The sequence below is a fragment of the Myotis daubentonii genome, chromosome 21 (assembly GCF_963259705.1).
Source record: "Myotis daubentonii chromosome 21, mMyoDau2.1, whole genome shotgun sequence".
NCBI classification, from domain to species: Eukaryota; Metazoa; Chordata; class Mammalia; order Chiroptera; family Vespertilionidae; genus Myotis; species Myotis daubentonii.
The window spans coordinates 9,010,350-9,027,460 of NC_081860.1; the positions used below are offsets into that span (position 1 = coordinate 9,010,350).

At 49.1% G+C, this 17,111-nt stretch overlaps 1 protein-coding gene across 1 annotated transcript in view; it reads left to right on the forward strand.

The window, feature by feature from the left end:
- HOMER2 (homer scaffold protein 2) overlaps positions 1–17,111 on the forward strand; it is a 117,975-nt gene that overhangs the window by 18,835 nt on the left and 82,029 nt on the right. The gene's annotated exons all lie outside the window — the stretch shown is intronic.

Below are 17,111 nucleotides of genomic sequence, written 5' to 3' on the forward strand. Positions count from 1 at the left end.
GGGAAGGAAAAAGGGAAGGGACGGCAAAAGGGAGGGGGAAAGGGAAGGGAACGAAAAAGGGAAGGAAAAGAGAATAAAAAAAGAAGGGAAAATGGGAGGCAAAAGGGAAGGGAAGAGATGGGAAGGAAAAAGGGACGGGAAGGAAAAAGGGAAGGGAGGGCAAAAGGGAAGGGAAGGAAAAAAGGAAGGGAAGGAAAAGGAAGGGGAGGCAAAAGGGAAGGGAAAAGGGTTGGGAAGGAAAAGGGAAGGAAAGTGGAAGGGAGGCCAAATGGAAGGGGAAAGAGAAGGCAAAAGGGAAGGAAAGTCAAAAGGGAAAGGAAATGGGAAGGGATGGCAAAGGGAAAAGGGAAAGGAACGCAAAAAGGAAGGGAAGGGAAAAGGGAGGGGAAAGGGAAGGGAAGGAAATAATGAAGGGAAAAGGGAAGGGATGGCAAAAGGGAGGGGAAAAGGGAAGGGAAGGCAAAAGGGAAGGAAAAAGGTAAGGGATGGCAAAAGGGAAGGGAAAAGAGAAGGCAAAAGGGAAGAAAAGTCAAAAGGGAAGGCAAAAGTGAAGTGAAAGCAAAAGGGAAGGGAAATGGGAAGGTAAGGAAAAAGGGAAGGAAATGAAAAAGGGAAAGGAAAGCAAAAGGGAAGGAAAAGGGAAAAGGGAGGGGGAAAGGCAAGGGAAGGAAAAAATGAAGGGAAAAGGGAAGGGAAGGCAAAAGGGAGCGGAAAAGGGAAGGGAAGGAAAAAGGGAGGGGGAAAGGGAAGGGAAGGAAAAAGAGAAGGGAAAGTGGAAGGGAGGCCAAATGGAAGGGAAAAGAGAAGGCAAAAGGGAAGGAAAATTGGAAGGGAAGGCAAAAGGGAAGGGAAAAGTGAAGGGATGGCAAAAGGGAAGGGAAAAGGGAAAGGAACCCAAAAAGGAAGGAAAGGGAAAAGGGAGGGGAAAGGGAAGGGATGGCAAAAGGGAAGGCAAAAGGGAAGAGAAGGCAAAAGGGAGGGGAAAGGGAAGGGAAGGAAAAAGGGAAGGGACGGCAAAAGGGAAGGCAAAGGGAATAAAAAAGGAAGGAAAAAGGGGAGGCGAAAGGGATGGGAAAGGGAAGGGAAGGAAAAGGGAGGGAAGGCAAAAGAGAAGGTAAAGGGAAGGGAAGGCAAAAGGGAAGGAAAGGGAAGGCAAAGGGAATAAAAAAAGAAGGAAAAAGGGGAGGCGAAAGGGACGGGTAAGGGAGGGAAGGCAAAAGAGAAGGCAAAAGGGAAGAAAAAAGGAAGGGAAGGAAGGAAAAAGAGAAGGGAAACGGGAAGGGAAGGCAAAAGGGAAAGGAACAGGGATGAGAAGGCAAAAAGGAAGGGAAGACAAAAGTGAAAAAGGGGAGGCAAAACGGAAGGAAAAGGAAATGGAAGAAAAAATCAAAGGCAAAGGGGAAGGAAAAAGGGAAGGGAAGGAAAAGGGAAGGGAAAGTGGAAGGGAGGCCAAATGGAAGGGAAGAGAGAAGGCAAAAGGGAAGGCAAGTCAAAAGGGAAGGGAAAGGAGAAGGGAAAGGGGAAAGGAACACAAAAAGGAAGGAAAGGGAAAAGGGAAGGGAAGGAAAACATGAAGGGAAAAGGGAAGGGATGGCAAAAGGGAAGGCAAAGGGAGCGGAAAAGGGAAGGGAAGGAAAAGGGGAAGGGAAGGGAAGGCAAAAGGGAAAGGAAAAGGGATGGGAAGGTAAAAAGGAAGGGAAGGCAAAAGGGAAGGAAAAAGGAACGGGAAGGCAAAAGGGAATAAAAAAGAAGAAGAAAGGGAAGGGAAGAGGGATTGGAAGGCAAAAGGGAAGGGAAAGGGGAAGCAAAAGGGAAGGAAAAAGGGAAGGGAAGGCAAAAGGGAGCGGAAAAGGGAAGGGAAGGTAAAAAGGAAGGGAAGGCAAATGGGAAGGAAAGGGAAGGTAAAAGGGAATAAAAAAGAGAAGGAAAACAGGAGGCAAAAGGGAAGGAAAAAGGGAGGGAAGGCAAAAGGGAATAAAGAAAGAAGGAAAAGGGGGAGGCAAAAGGGAAGGGAAGAGAGATGGGAAGGAAAAAGGGACGGGAAGGAAAAAGGGAGGGGAAGGCAAAAGGGAAAGGAGGGCAAAAGGGAAGGGAAGGAAAAGGAAGGGAAGGAAAAAGGGAGGGAAGGCAAAAGGGAAGGGAAATGGGATGGGAAGGTAAAAAGGAAGGGAAGGCAAAAAGGAAAAAGGGGAGGCAAAAGGGAAGGAAAGGGGAAGGAAAACGGGAAGGGAAAGTGGAAGGGAGGCCAAATGGAAGGGGAAAGAGAAGGCAAAAGGAAGGAAAGTCAAAAGGGAAAGGAAATGGGAAGGGATGGCAAAAGGTAAGGGGAAAGGGAAAGGAACGCAAAAAGGAAGGGAAGGGAAAAGGGAGGAGAAAGGGAGGGGAAGGAAATAATGAAGGGAAAAGGGAAGGGATGGCAAAAGGGAAGGCAAAGGGAGCAGAAAAGGGAAGGGAAGGAAAAGGGGAAGGGAAGGGAAGGCAAAAGGGAAAGGAAAAGGGATGGGAAGGTAAAAAGGAAGGGAAGGCAAAAGGGAAGGAAAAAGGAACGGGAAGGCAAAAGGGAATAAAAAAGAAGAAGAAAGGGAAGGGAAGAGGGATGGGAAGGCAAAAGGGAAGGGAAACGGGAAGGGAAGGGAAAAGGGAAGGGAAGGCAAAAAGGATGGGAAGGTAAAAAGGAAGGGGAGGCAAAAGGGAAGGGAAAGGGGAAGAGACAGGAAAAGGGAAGGAAAATGGGAGGGGAGGCAAAAGAGAAGGGAAAAGGGAAGGGAAGGAAAATGAAGGGAAGGAAAAAGGGAAGGAAAAAGGGAGGGAAGGGAAAGGGGAAGGGAAGGGAAAAGGGAAAGGAAAAGGGATGAGAAGGCGAAAAGGAAGGGAAGGCAAAAGGGAAGCAAAAAGGAAAGGGAAGGCAAAAGGGAGGGGAAAAGGGAAGGGAACGAAAAAGGGAAGGAAAAGAGAATAAAAAAAGAAGGGAAAATGGGAGGCAAAAGGGAAGGGAAGAGATGGGAAGGAAAAGGGGACGGGAAGGAAAAAGGGAAGGGAGGGCAAAAGGGAAGGGAAGGAAAAAAGGAAGGGAAGGAAAACGAAGGGAAGGAAAAAGGGAAGGGAAAAGTGAGGGAAGGCAAAAGGGAAGGAAAAAGGGATGGGATGGCAAAAGGGAAGGGAAAAGAGAAGGCAAAAGGGAAGAAAAGTCGAAAGGGAAGGCAAAAGTGAAGTGAAGGCAAAAGAGAAGGGAAATGGGAAGGGAAGGAAAAAGGGAAGGGAATGAAAACGGGAAACTAAAGCAAAAGGGAAGGAAAGGGAAAAGGGAGGGGGAAAGGCAAGGGAAGGAAAAAATGAAGGGAAAAGGGAAGGGATGGCAAAAGGGAAGGCAAAGGGAGCAGAAAAGGGAAGGGAAGGAAAAGGGGAAGGGAAGGCAAAAGGGAATAAAAAAGAAGAAGAAAGGGAAGGGAAGAGGGATGGGAAGGCAAAAGGGAAGGGAAAAGGTAAAGCAAAAGGGAAGGCAAAAGGGATGGGAAGGTAAAAAGGAAGGGAAGGCAAAAGGGAAGGAAAAAAGGAAAAAGGGGAGGCAAAAGGGAAGGGAAAGGGGAAGAGATGGGAAAAGGGAAGGAAAATGGGAGGGGAGGCAAAAGGGAAGGGAAAGGGGAAGGGAAGGGAAAAGGGAAAGGAAAAGGGATGAGAAGGCGAAAAGGAAGGGAAGGCAAAAGGGAAGCAAAAAGGAAAGGGAAGGCAAAAGGGAGGGGGAAAGGGAAGGGAACGAAAAAGGGAAGGAAAAGAGAATAAAAGAAGGGAAAATGGGAGGCAAAAGGGAAGGGAAGAGATGGGAAGGAAAAAGGGACGGGAAGGAAAAAGGGGAGGGCAAAAGGGAAGGGAAGGAAAAAAGGAAGGGAAGGCAAAAGGGAAGGGAAATGGGATGGGAAGGAAAAGGGAAGGAAAGTGGAAGGGAGGCCAAATGGAAGGGGAAAGAGAAGGCAAAAGGGAAGGAAAGTCAAAAGGGAAAGGAAATGGGAAGGGATGGCAAAAGGGAAAAGGGAAAGGAACGCAAAAAGGAAGGGAAGGGAAAAGGGAGGGGAAAGGGAAGGGAAGGAAATAATGAAGGGAAAAGGGAAGGGATGGCAAAAGGGAGGGGAAAAGGGAAGGGAAGGCAAAAGGGAAGGAAAAAGGTAAGGGATGGCAAAAGGGAAGGGAAAAGAGAAGGCAAAAGGGAAGAAAAGTCAAAAGGGAAGGCAAAAGTGAAGTGAAAGCAAAAGGGAAGGGAAATGGGAAGGGAAGGAAAAAGGGAAGGAAATGAAAAAGGGAAAGGAAAGCAAAAGGGAAGGAAAAGGGAAAAGGGAGGGGGAAAGGCAAGGGAAGGAAAAAATGAAGGGAAAAGGGAAGGGAAGGCAAAAGGGAAGGCAAAGGGAGTAGAAAAGGGAAGGGAAGGAAAAAGGGAAGGAAAAGGGAGGGAAGGCAAAAGGGAATAAAAAAAGAAGAAGAAAGGGAAGGGAAAAGGGAAGGGACGGCAAAAGGGAAGGCAAAGGGATGAGAAGGCAAAAAGGAAGGGAAGGGTAAAAGGGCAGGCAAAAGGGAAGGGAAGGAAAAAGGGAAGGGAAAAGGGACGGGAAAGTGGAAGGGAGGCCAAATGGAAGGGAAACGAGAAGGCAAAAGGGAAGGGAAATGGGAAGGGAAGGCAAAAGGAAAGGGATGGCAAAAGGGAAGGGAAAGGGGAAGGAAAGCAAAAAGGAAGGGAAGGGAAAAGGGAGGGGAAAAGGGAAGGGAAAAAAGAAGAGAAGGCCAAAGGGAAGGGAACTCAAAAGGGAAGGGAAAAGGGAAGGGAAGGGGGAAGGGAAGGGGAAAGGGAATGGAAGGCAAAAGGGAAGGGAAGGGGGAAGGGAAGGGGAAAGGGAATGGAAGGCAAAAGGGAAGGGAAGGGGGAAGTGAAAAGAAAAGGGAAGAGAAGGGCGAAGGTGAGGGAAAAGGGAAGGGAAGGGGGAAGGGTAACGGAAAGGGAAGGGCGAAGGGAAGAGAAAAGGGAAGGGATGGCAAAAGGGAAGGGAAGGGGGAAGTGAACAGAAAAGGGAAGAGGGAGGAAGGTGAGGGAAAAGGGAAGGGAAATGGAAAGGGAAGGGCGAAGGGAAAGGAAGGCATAAAGGAAAGGAAAGGCAAAAGGAAGGGAAAAGGGGAGGAAAGAGGGAAGGGAAGGGAAAAGGGAAGCGAAGGAAAGAGGGAAAGGAAGGCAAAAGGAAAAGGAAGGCCAAAGGGAAGGGGCGGGGGCAAAGGGTAAGGCAAAGGGAAGGGAAGGCAAAAGGGAAGGAAAGGGAAAAGGGAAGGGAAGGCAAAAGGGAAGGAAAGGGAAAAGGGAAGGGAAGGCAAAAGGGAAGGAAAGGGAAAAGGGAAGGGAAGGCAAAAGGGAAGGAAAGGGAAAAGGGAAGGGAAGGCAAAAGGGAAGGGAAAGCAGAAGGGAAGGGAAGGCAAAAGGGAAGGGAAGAAAAAAGGGTGGGGGAAGGGAAGGGAAAAGGTAAGAAAAGGGAAAAGAGAAGGGAAGGCAAAAGGGAAGGCCAAAGGGAATGGAAAGCAGAAGGGAAGGGAAGAGGGAAGGGGAAAGGAAAGGCAAAAGGGAAGGGAAGAAAAAAGGGTGGGGGAAGGGAAGGCAAAAGGGGAGGCTAAAGGGGAGGGAAAGGGAAGGGGGAAGGGAAGCGAAAGGGGATGGGAAGGGTGAAGAGAATGGGGAAGGGAAGGAAAAGGGAAGTCAAAATGGATGGGAATGAAGAAGGGAATGCAGGAGGGAAGGGAAGGGGGAAGAGAAAAGGGAAGGTAAGGGCGAAGGGAAGGAGGAAGGGAAGGGAAAAGGGAAGGGAAAGCAAAAGCAAGGGAAAAGGGAAGGCCAGGGGGAAGAGAAGGGAAAAATGAAGGGAATGGGGAAGGGAAGGGAAAGGAAGGGAAGGGGGAAGGGGAAGGAAAAGGGAAGAGAGGAGGGAAGGAGAGGGAAATGGAAGGGAAGGCAAAAGAGAAGGGAAAAGGGAAGGGAAGGCAGAAGGAAAGGAAAAGGGAAGGAAAGGGAGAAGGGAAGGGAAAAGGGCAGGGGTAAGAGAAAAGGGAAGGGAAGGGGGATGGAAAAGGGAAGGGAAGGGGGAAGGGAAGGGAAGGCAAAAGGGAAGGGATGGCAAAAGGGAAGGCCAAAGGGAAGGGGCGGGGGCAAAAGGAAGGGAAAAGGGAAGGGAAGGCCAAAGGGAACGGAAAGCAGAAGGGAAGGGAGAAGGGAAGGCAAGGGGAAAGGGAAGGCAAAAGGGAAGGGAAGAAAAAAGGGTGGGGGAAGGGAAGGGAAAAGGTAAGAAAAGGGAAAAGAGAAGGGAAGGCAAAAGGGAAGGGAAGGCAAGAGGGGAGGCTAAAGGGGAGGGAAAGGGGATGGGAAGGGTGAAGAGAATGGGGAAGGGAAGGCAAAGGGAAGTCAAAATGGATGGGAACGCAGAAGGGAAGGCAGGAGGGAAGGGAAGGGGGAAGAGAAAAGGGAAGGTAAGGGGAAAGGGAAAAGGGAAGGGGGAAGGGAAGGGCAAAGGGAAGGAGGAAGGGAAGGGAGGAGGGAAGGGAAGGGAAAGGGGAAGGGAAAGCAAAAGCAAGGGAAAAGGGAAGGCCAGGGGGAAGGGAAGGGAACGGAAAAGGGAACGGAAGGGGGGAGGTGAGGGAAAAGGGATGGGAAGGGGGAAGGGAAGGGAAGGGAAGGGAAAGGGGAAGGGAAGGGGGAAGGGAAGGGAAAATGGAGGGGAAGAGGGAAGGCCAGAGGGAAGGGAAGGGAATGGGGAAGTGAAGGGAAGGGGGGAAAGGAACGGAAAAGGGAAGGGAAGGCAAAAGAGAAGGGAAAAGGGAAGGGAAGGCAAAAGGGAACTGAAGGCAGAAGGGAAGGTAACACAGAAGGGAAGGCAGGAGGAAGGGAAGGGGGAAGGGGAGGAAAGGGAAGGGGTAAGAGAAAAGGGAAGTGGAAAGGGAAAAGGGAAGGGAAGGGAAAGGGTATGGGAAGGGGGAAGGGAAGGCAAAAGCAAGGGAAAAGGGAAGGCCGGGGAGAAGGGAAGGGAAAAGCGAAGGGAACGGGGAAAGGAACGGAAGGGGGGAGGTGAGGGAAAAGGGATGGGAAGGGGGAAGGTGAAGGCAAAGGGAAGGCCAAGGGGAAGGGAAGGGAAACAGGATGGGAAGGCAAAAGAGAAGGGAAAGGGAAGGGAAGAAAAAAGGGAAGGGAAGGGAAGGGAAGGGAAGGCCAAAGGGAGTGGAAAGCAGAAGGGAAGGGAAGAGGGAAGGGGAAAGGGAAGGGAATGGAAGGGAAAGAGGATGGGAAGGGGGAAGGGAAGGCAAAAGCAAGGGAAAAGGAAAGGCCAGGGGGAAGGGAAGGGAAAAGCGAAGGGAACAGGGAAGAAAAGGGAATGGAAATGGGAAAGGAAGGGGGAAGGTGAGGGAAAAGGGAAAGGAAGGGAAGGGGGAAGGGAAGGGAAAAGGGAAGGGAAGGCAAAAGGGAAGCCAAGGCAAAAGGGAAGGGAAGGCAAAAGGGAAGGCTGAAGGGAAGGCAGAAGGGAAGGGAAGGGGGAAGAGAGAAGGGAAGAGGGGAGGTGGAAGGGAAGGGAAGGGAAAAAAAATAAATGTCGGGGTTAGACTGGCCAGCCCTCCAGCCCAGGAGCCCGCAGTACGACAGTTACTCAAATGGATTTGAAAAGGTTGTCAAAGTACAAAAATGATGCCATTAGTGGCTCTGCCTTCCCAACAGCCTCTGTTCATCTCTGTGTGTGTGTCTGTCTGTCTGTCTCTCCACCTCAGAATTCTTGAGAGGAAGGACAGAAGTCACCAGTGTCAGAAACAAGATCTGTGCCCTGGTGGCCTGTAGAACGTTGTGGCATGAGCTTCCTTTACCTTACCAACATGATTTTAATTACCTGCACCCACGACATGACCCAGAGCCCATGCTCTATGAAAACTCTCAGGAATCAAGAGATTCCTGCTCATTACTAAGGATTGGGTCTGCAACCAAGTGAACCAGATGCCAGTTTATTCATCTACAACCAAAAATACAGCTTCCTTTCTCATCAGTGATCCAGGTGCCTCTTTTCTGGTGTCTGGGTATCCAGATGCTACAGTGGTCATGGACTGTGGCTCTCTACCTCTGCATCCCCTTGAGCACAGTTGGTGCCTGAGAAATATTGGCCAAACTGAATTGCATTTTGCCAGGGATAAGATCTTTGGTCAAATGGGAGCTGGAGATGTTTCACCCCACAGGTTAGCGTAGTCAAATGTTGTTGTTTTTGTTTTGTTTTAAATATATTTTTATTGTTTCCAGAGAGGAATGGAGAGGGGGAGAGAGAGAGAAACATCAATGACGAGAGTCATCGATTAGCTTCCTCCTGCACACCCCATACTGGGGTTCGAGCCTGCAACCCAGGCATGTGCCCTGACCGGGAATCTAACCGTGACCTCCTGGTTCATAGGTCGACCCTCAATCACAGAGCCACGCCGGCTGGGCTCAGATGTTGTTTTTAACTCACAGGATCCATGCAAACACTGCGTGGCAAGATTTATGAAGTGGCCATTTGTTTGATCCCCTTCCCCAAACACACAGCTGACTTCATAATTTATAAAGAAAATTCATCTCAGAGGATTTACCTAGCAAGATGTCACTCTCCTTTGTTTTGTGTTTCCTCTTTTCCTTTATATGTGAAATGAACACTGAAAAGGACCCCACTATGCCACAGGTAATAATAGCACACACACAGCTATGACTGTCCACTGCCCTTCCCTAAAATAGATTCTTCAGTACAAGGAACAACAAACAGCTCTATCATTTACCGAATTGTATGGGAAGCGAGGATCGGAACTGAAGACATAAAAAGACGTGTGAGTCATTGGAGTCCAATTTAGCCTTGGTGGTAGTGTGAGGGGCATGAGTAGGTCCATTTTTGGGGAAAATTATATTGTTAGTGAAGGAAGAGTCCTGTCCATTTGTCAGATCCCTGGTGACAAGGTTCTTGATAATAGGGACTGCTTCTCAGGCCCCAAACACGCCTCCCCTTCCCATGTGTCCCCTCAAATCCCCTGTTGAGGAGGCATGGGCAGACTGACATACCTTGATGTGCGGTTGGGGGGCTGAGAAGAGAGAAACCAGAGAACTTATTTACTTACTAGAGACCTGGTGCACGAGTTCGTGCACGGGTGGGGTCCCTCGGCCTGGCTGGCGATCAGGGCCGATATGGGAGACCGGCCAGCCAGGGAGAGGGATTGTGGGAGGTTGGCCCAGCAGCACACTAACCAATGGCTGATTCCGCGAGGAATCGGGCTCCCTCCTTCCTCCTGTCTGGGTCCAGGGTGCGGGTGAACCAGATTCAGGGCTGTCAGAGCCCCAGCAGCAAGGTCTGGGTCAGTGTGCATCATAGCTATTTCTGGTTGTTCCGGTCATTAGGTCGTAATGGTTGCTTAGGCTTTTATATATATAGCTCTGCATAGCCCATGACACAGGCAATAGGGTTGTGAAGACCTGGGGGTGGGGGTCGGGTTTGGGAGGTGGGGAGGAAAGGGGGGTGGGAATGGGAGATGCCTTTAATACTATCAGCAATAAAAAATGTTTAAAAATGGGGGGGGGGGAATCCCCTGCTAATCTAGACACTCCTGAAGGTCCCCAGGCCCTGCTGTCAGCTCTGTCCTCCCCCTGCCTCAGGCCCGTGTTTCTGGCCTGAGGTTCAAGGGCCTTGCTGCAGACTCTTGGCTGCCATGACACTTCTCACTGTGGTCAGTGTGCCCAGCGCTCTACTCTGGACCTCTCCCATTCTTTGTGCTCTTCATGCGAATTGAATCTGTGGGTATAGCTTCCACTTCCTACCACCTGTATGCCGGAGCCTCTGCCCCTCAGTTACGGTGTTCGGCCCTGACTGGGTGTAGACCCCGATATGATCTGTGTGCGAATCCTCCTTTGTCCCCTCCAGACGTCCCAGGTCCCTTTTCATCCTGCTGCCTGTTCAGTTCAATGCAAAACACACCTGTTGCACGTGTTTGGCAGGCACCTTCTGTGTAGTTACCGAGGATACAGAGGTTCTATTCTATTGAAATGAATGTTCCTCTATTCGATTGGTAGGGGTTTTATTCTTATATTTATTATCTAGCAATTGTTGGAAGGCCGTAGTCTTAGCTGTCAGCTATTATTCTTCCCTTCCTATCCCTGCACCCTCCCTAAGATCATTCAGTAATACCGTTATAGTTTGATAGAGATAATTTTCAAATATACACGTCTGGCTCCAGCTGTCTCACCTGTCTCTGCACGTAGATGTTTCCTTGTCTCCTGAAAATGAAGTCTGTTGTGAGTTTGGTTCCTAAAATGCAAAAGTGAATGGAGAGGTGATTTAGTAAGTTGTAGTGTATCAATGCGATGCAGTTTTAAGCAGCTGTTGAAAATGCTTATGAACAGCTATGGATAATTTCTGCTTCTCTGCACACTGTCCAAACTTCCCCCAGTGAGGATCCCTTTCTTTAATAACCAGGAAAGAAGTAAGAGAGGAGACAGATGACATGGTCAGTTGTTTTGTAGAAGGGAAGGTGGAAGAGAGCAGCAATTTGCTCTGACTTTTGCCAGTGACACCTGGCTAAGCCCCAAAGATTTTCCAAGGTTGAGAACCACTGCTCTACTCCCTACTGGGGATCGAGCCTGAAACCCGGGCGTGTGCCCTGACTGGGAATCGGACCGGCGACCTTTTTGGTGCACAGGATGACGCTCAACCAACTGAGCCACACTGGCCAGGCCTCAGCTCCTTAGTCCTCATATGTAAGCTGGTCTGGGTAAGAGCACCCTTTATTTCAGCATTTCCCAAGTGTGTCCTCTGGAAAACTACTCCAGGCGTCATTGCCAATAAATTCATTTAATTTAGAAAATGGAGTAAATTGAATTCACTTACTGGAGTTTCTTAAGTCTGCACGGATACATTAGGGGTTCTGTGAAAAGTAGTAAAGAAACCTGTTTCATTTTGTTTAGCCCTGTGGGGCGTGGGAACCTTTCCCTTCAGCATAACACCTGTTGTCATCCCATGGGAACACTGCTTTATGTAAACTCTCTGGAGCTGTTTCAGAAGTTGCATTTTAATTAAAACAAAAACTTACTGGCTTTATTAAAAGGAAGGCACTGGCCTGACCAGCATGGCTCAGTGGTTGAAAGTCTACCTATTCACCAGGAGATTAGGGTTTGATTCCTGGTCAGGGCACATGCCTGGGTGGCAGGCTGTGGGCTCCATCCCCAGTGTGGGGTGTGCAGGAGGCAGCCAATCAATGATTCTCTCTCATTATTGATGTTTCTATCTTTCCCTCCCTCTCCTTTCTTCTCTGAAATGAATAAAAATATATTTTTAAAAATTTTAAAAAAGGAAGACACTGAATGTCTAGCCTGTTTTGCCGTAACCCTCTCTGCCCCATTGTCCGCCGGGGTGGCTGTGAAGTGGGGGCAGTCGTGTTAGAGTTGGGCTGTGTGAAGGCGTGAGGGCCGACGGGAGCAACCTGAACATGGAGGCATCTCCGGGCTCCGTCGGGCTGGCTGGTATCAGCAGGGCCCCAAGGTGAAATTTCAGCTCCAGGGGAGAGTTGGTATCCAGTGTCTCCCTCTGTAAACACTGACCTCAGCTTTGGTGGGTATTCACTTCCCAGCTTACCTCCCAACAATGACCCAGCTGGGTCTAAAGGCAGAAAATGATGTCACCAGCTATCTAGAGTCATTCCCGAATTAATACCTGGCCCTTGAACACCTGGCTCGTGTGTTCTAAATTAGGACCACATCTCATTGTCATCCCTCAGCTGTGGGCAGCCAAGCCGGGGGCCAGGGCTGCCAGAACTTGGGATCATCCGAGGCCTTCGGCGGTAAAGGCCAAAGTAAGAGGCTGTATATAGCCCTGCGTGGGGGATGTTGGAGGAGGGAGGGCCACGTGTGCAGGGGCAGCAGGCCCACCGGGGCTTGTGTTTGGGAAGGCCGCCCAGTGGTGACTAGCTCCCGGGAGCGGGAAGTAAGGCTGGCTGGAGCCTTTACCTGCGCAGCCCTGGGTGGCTGGGCTGGCTCCACCTGTTGATGGAACACTCTAGTTCTCTTTTCCCCAAATTTGCTCCTCCCTCCCTCCCTCCTTCCTTCCTTCTCTCCCTCCCTTCCTCTCGAAAATATATTTTTACTGATTTCAGAGAGGAAAGGAGAGGGAGGGAGGAACACCAATAATGAGAGAGAATCATTGATGGGCTGCCTCCTGCACATCCCACACTGGGGATTGAGCTCACAACCCAGGCATGTGCTCTGACCAGGAATCGAACCGTGACCTCCTGGATCATAGGTCAACGCTCAACCACTGAGCCACGCCGCCCAGGCCAAACCTGCCTTTCATAGGTCAGCATCACAACCAGCTCTTACTGCATACACAGCTTCCCATGCCCACCCCGGAAGGACTGAGGCAGTCTTCTGTGTAATGAATGCACTGCATGGTCTGTAGGGTGAGGCAAGTTTGGGCAAACACTGCTCTAGTTGAGCTGGGATCTTACACGGCAGTAGTGGGCTCAGTCCACTCCTACAAGGGCCTTTGTTTCCCGTCAGCTTTTTTTTTTCTGGTCCAGCTTGAGCTCTGTGAGAGTCCCATGTTGTCTCAGAAGGGACAGCAAGGGCCTCGTCCTCATCTTCTTTTTTTTTTTTTAATTTTTATTGTTCAGATTATTACAGTTGTTCCTCTTATTCTCCCCCCATTACTCCCCTCCACCCAGTTCCCACCCCACCCTCTGCCCTTAACCCCTCCCACTGTCCTCATCCATAGGTGTACAATTTTTGTCCAATCTCTTCCTGCACCCCCACACCCCTTTCCCCCCAAGAATTGTCAGTACAGTCCCTTTCCATGCCCCTGGTTCTATTATATTCACCAGTTTACTCTGTTCATCAGATTTTTTATTCACTTGATTTTTAGATTCACTTGTTGATAGATGTGTATTTGCTGTTCATAATTATTATCTTTACCTTTTTCTTCTTCCTCTTCTTAAAGAATACCTTTCAGCATTTCATATAATTCGGGCTTGGTGGTGATGAACTCCTTTAGCTTTTTCTTATCAGTGAAGCTCTTTATCTGACCTTCAATTCTGAATGATAGCTTTGCTGGATAAAGTAATCTTGGTTGTAGGTTCTTGCTATTCATCACTTTGAATATTTCTTGCCACTCCCTTCTGGCCTGCAAAGTTTCTGTTGAGAAATCAGCTGACAGTCGTATGGGTACTCCCTTGTAGGTAACTGACTTTTTTTCTCTTGCTGCTTTTAAGATTCTCTCTTTGTCTTTTGCTCTTGGCATTTTAATTATGATGTGTCTTGGTGTGGTCCTCTTTGGATTCCTTTTGTTTGGGGTTCTCTGCGCTTCCTGGACTTGTAAGTCTATTTCTTTCACCAGGTAGGGGAAGTTTTCTGTCATTATTTCTTCAAATAGGTTTTGAATATCTCTCTCTCTTCTTCTGGCACCCCTATAATTCTGATGTTGGTACATTTGAAGTTGTCCCAGAGGCTCCTTATACTATCTTCATATTTTTGGATTTTTTTTCTTTTTGCTTTTCCGGTTGGGTATTTTTTGTTTCTTCGTATTTCAAATCTTTGACTTGATTCTTGGGATCCTCTTATCTGCTGTTGGATCTCTGTATATTATTCTTTATTTCAGTCAGTGTATGCTTAATTTCTAGTTGGTCTTTTTTCATATCCTCCAGGGTCTCACTAAATTTATTGGCGGTTTCCAGAAAATTCTTGAAAAACCTTATGACCGTGGTTTTGAACTCTATATCCAGTAGTTTGCTTTCCTCCATTTCTGTCATTTGTGACCTGTTCTTTGTCTCCGCATTTTTTATGCTTCCCTGTGTTGGTAGAGTGGTTTTGTGTGCTAGGTGTCCTATAGGGCCCAGTGGCTCAGCCTCCCCAATTACCTGAGGTGCACCCCTTTGTGGGCTGTGTGCACAGTCTTATTGTAGTTAAGCCTTGATTGTTGTAGTTATCACTGGGAGGAATTGACCTCCAGGCCAATTGGCTGTGAGGATCAGCTGTGTCTGCAGTGGGAGAACTTCTGTGCTGAAGACACCCTTCTGGGGCAAGACTTGTTTCAGTGGGGCTTTGGTGCTCACTGAGTCTGCCCCCTGAGTGTGTCCCTTATGGATCTGAGGAGTTGTAATCTGGATGGTCCCACTCTGACCCCTGGGTACACTGGCTCTTGGATCTAAGGAGGTGCTAATTTAGCCTCTGCCTGAGGCTACCCAGCAGGAGCTATGGAGAGATCTGCAGATTCCCCTTCCTTGTTTGGGGTTTGGAGGTGCCCAGATGAGGCCCAGCTGTGAAGCAATGCAAGCTGCTGTGGAGCCTTGGGCCTTCTCTTGAAAGTTCTGGGTCTGTCTGGCCCAGCTGCAATTTGTTAGGTAGTTTTCAGATTGCAAAGGGCCAGGGCATTCATATGCAAAAGCCTCTGCCCAGCCTGGGTGGGGCGGGGTCTCAGGGAATCAACAAGGCAGAGCAAGCAGCTATGGCTGATCCTCAGCCCTGCCTTAAGGGGCCCCGAGTCTCAGTGTCCCCCGGTAATTGCTGCAAGCACCTCTGAGAGAAAGCCACCCTCAAGTTCCGAGTTCTGCCTGCTGCCAGACAGTCCAGTTTCTCCCTGTATGAGTCTAGGTCCCCAGAGACTTCCTGGAACTGGAGTTCAGAGCAGTCGGGAGCTTGTGCCTCCCTCCTGATTCAAAAAGACAGCCGCATCCTCAGGTGCCCACCCCTTTCCGTGCACTCGAGCCTCCGCACCTCCTCTGAGTCTCAGTGTTTTTCTCTTACCTTCTAGTTGTAGAATTTCCACTCAGCCAGCCTTCCTGTGGTTCTGGATGATGTCCGTTTTGTCTTTTCATTGTATTTTTGAAGTTGTTGTTGGAGGCAGCAATTTCCGGTGTTTACCTATGCCGCCATCTTGGTTTCTCCCGTCCTCATCTTCTTCAGGGCTCTGGACTCCTAGCCCCTCTAGCCAATGCTAGGTCATAGCCAGATGTTGGGCCCCAGCTAGAAGTAATTTTATTTATTTATTTTTTTGTTAATCCTCACCCAAAAATTAAGAGAGAGTGGAAAGGAGGAGGAGAGACAGAGCGAGAGAAACATTGATGTGGGACAGACACATCAATTGGTTGCCTCCCGCATGCGCCCCAACCAGGGCCGGCGATCGAGCCTACAACCGAGGTACGTGCCCTTGACCGGAATCGAACCCAGGACTCTTCAGTCCGAGGGCCAGTGCTGTATCCACTGAGCCAAACCGGTTAGGGCTAGAAGTAATTTTCGAAGAGGCAGTTTGATGGGCCGTTGGTTGATGTCTTTTATGTTAAACCCCTGCTCTAATGGTCAAGGGTATTTATGTGCAGAATAAGGAATGAAAAGTAAACTGAACATGTCCCTACTTCCAGGGCATTGAATAACTTGTTCACATTTCAGATAACAAGGCAGTTCTGGAGATGGATGATGGTGGTGGTTGTACAACAGTGTGAATGTACTTCATTCCACTGAGCTGTACACGTAAAAATGATTAAAATGGTAAATTTTGTGTTATGTATAGGCTTCCACAAATAGGGAAAAAACAGCTTGTTCAGGAGACAGTACACCCAAAACCCAACTGAGGAAGACATTTACAAAGTGACAGACCAGCACATTTTAAGAAGCACATGGATACTAGAGTAAAGCCAAATACCTGCACAGCTTTTGTGCTAGAGATAAAAAATTGGTAGGTTGGCTCTGGCTGGTTTGGCTCAGTGGATAGAGCGTCGGCCTTTGGACCGAAGGGTCCCGGGTTTGATTGCGGTCAAGGGCACGTGCCTCTGTTGCAGGCTCCTCCCCAGCCCTGGCCCTGGGTTGGGGTGTGTGCAGGAGACAACCAAACGATTTGCTTCTCTCACATTGGTATTTCTCTCTGTCTTTCCCTCTTTCTTCCACTCTAAAAAATTAATGGAAAAATATCTCGGGTGAGGATTAAAAAAAAAGAATTGGTAGTTTGGAAAGTTATGCAAATGAAAGAGATGGCGCAATAGAAAGCAAATTTTCTAAGGGAAAGAGTCTTCTAAAGAGGCAGGCCTCACACTACCACTGGGTAGCAAGTGTTTGCTGGGGGAATGCAGATGAGGGATCGCAAAGAAACTGGTGACAGGGGAAGTCCCCCTGGGTGGGTAAGGCCTCTTGCTTTGAGTGAGTAGAGAAATACTGTCTTGATTCAAAGTGATTTTCCGGTATTGTAACTCTGAAGTTACAGAAGGCAAGTCCTGGAGGCCCCCGGGGAGCGAGCTGTTGGAGATGGTTAGAAATGGCCAGGAAAGGTGGCCAGCTGCCGGGTCCTGCATCTCTGCTCTGTCTCAGCAGGAGCTGAGAGGGACCCGGAGGTGGGTCTTAGAGCAGCATAGGCAAGGGCTTTGAGCAACAGGCAGCCCCGAACCCGCTGGGCAGCTGATGTGAGACAGGTGGCTTTCAGAGAAGGTGTTACCTGCCAGGAGGACCCCAGCTTTGCCAGGGGGACTTCACTCAGAACAACTGGTGTATGAGCTGAGCTTTATTGGAGGCAAAGATGCTGGGAACCAGAGCCACTGTGGCCTCCCAGATGGGGCTGGGGAAGAGAGTAGGAGTGGGGCTGTGTGTCTGATGAGCTAACCATGCCAGCCGAGCCATCTGGGGCTGGTCTGGCACGTAGTAGGCGTTCAGTAAATATTTGCCACAATGAAATGAATTGAAAACCCACTTGTTTCTCTTTTGTGTGATTTGCTTTTTGTTTGTTTTTGTTTTGCTCTTAATTTTCTGGTGAAGAGTTATTTCTTCTTTTTAACAAGATGTATGGCCCTAGCTGGTTTGGCTCAGTGGATTGAGCAGCGGTTCTCAACCTGTGGGTCGAGACCCCTTTGGTGGTTGAATGACCCTTTCACAGGGGTCGCCTAAGACCATCCTGCATATCAGATTCATAACAGTAGCAACATTACAGTTATAAAGTAACAACGAAAATAATTTTATGTTGGGTCACAACATGAGGAACTGTATTTAAGGGCCAGAAGGTTGAGAACCACTGGGGTAGAGCGTCAGCCTGCAGACCAAAGGGTCCGGGTTCGATTCAAATCAAGGGCACGTACCTCGG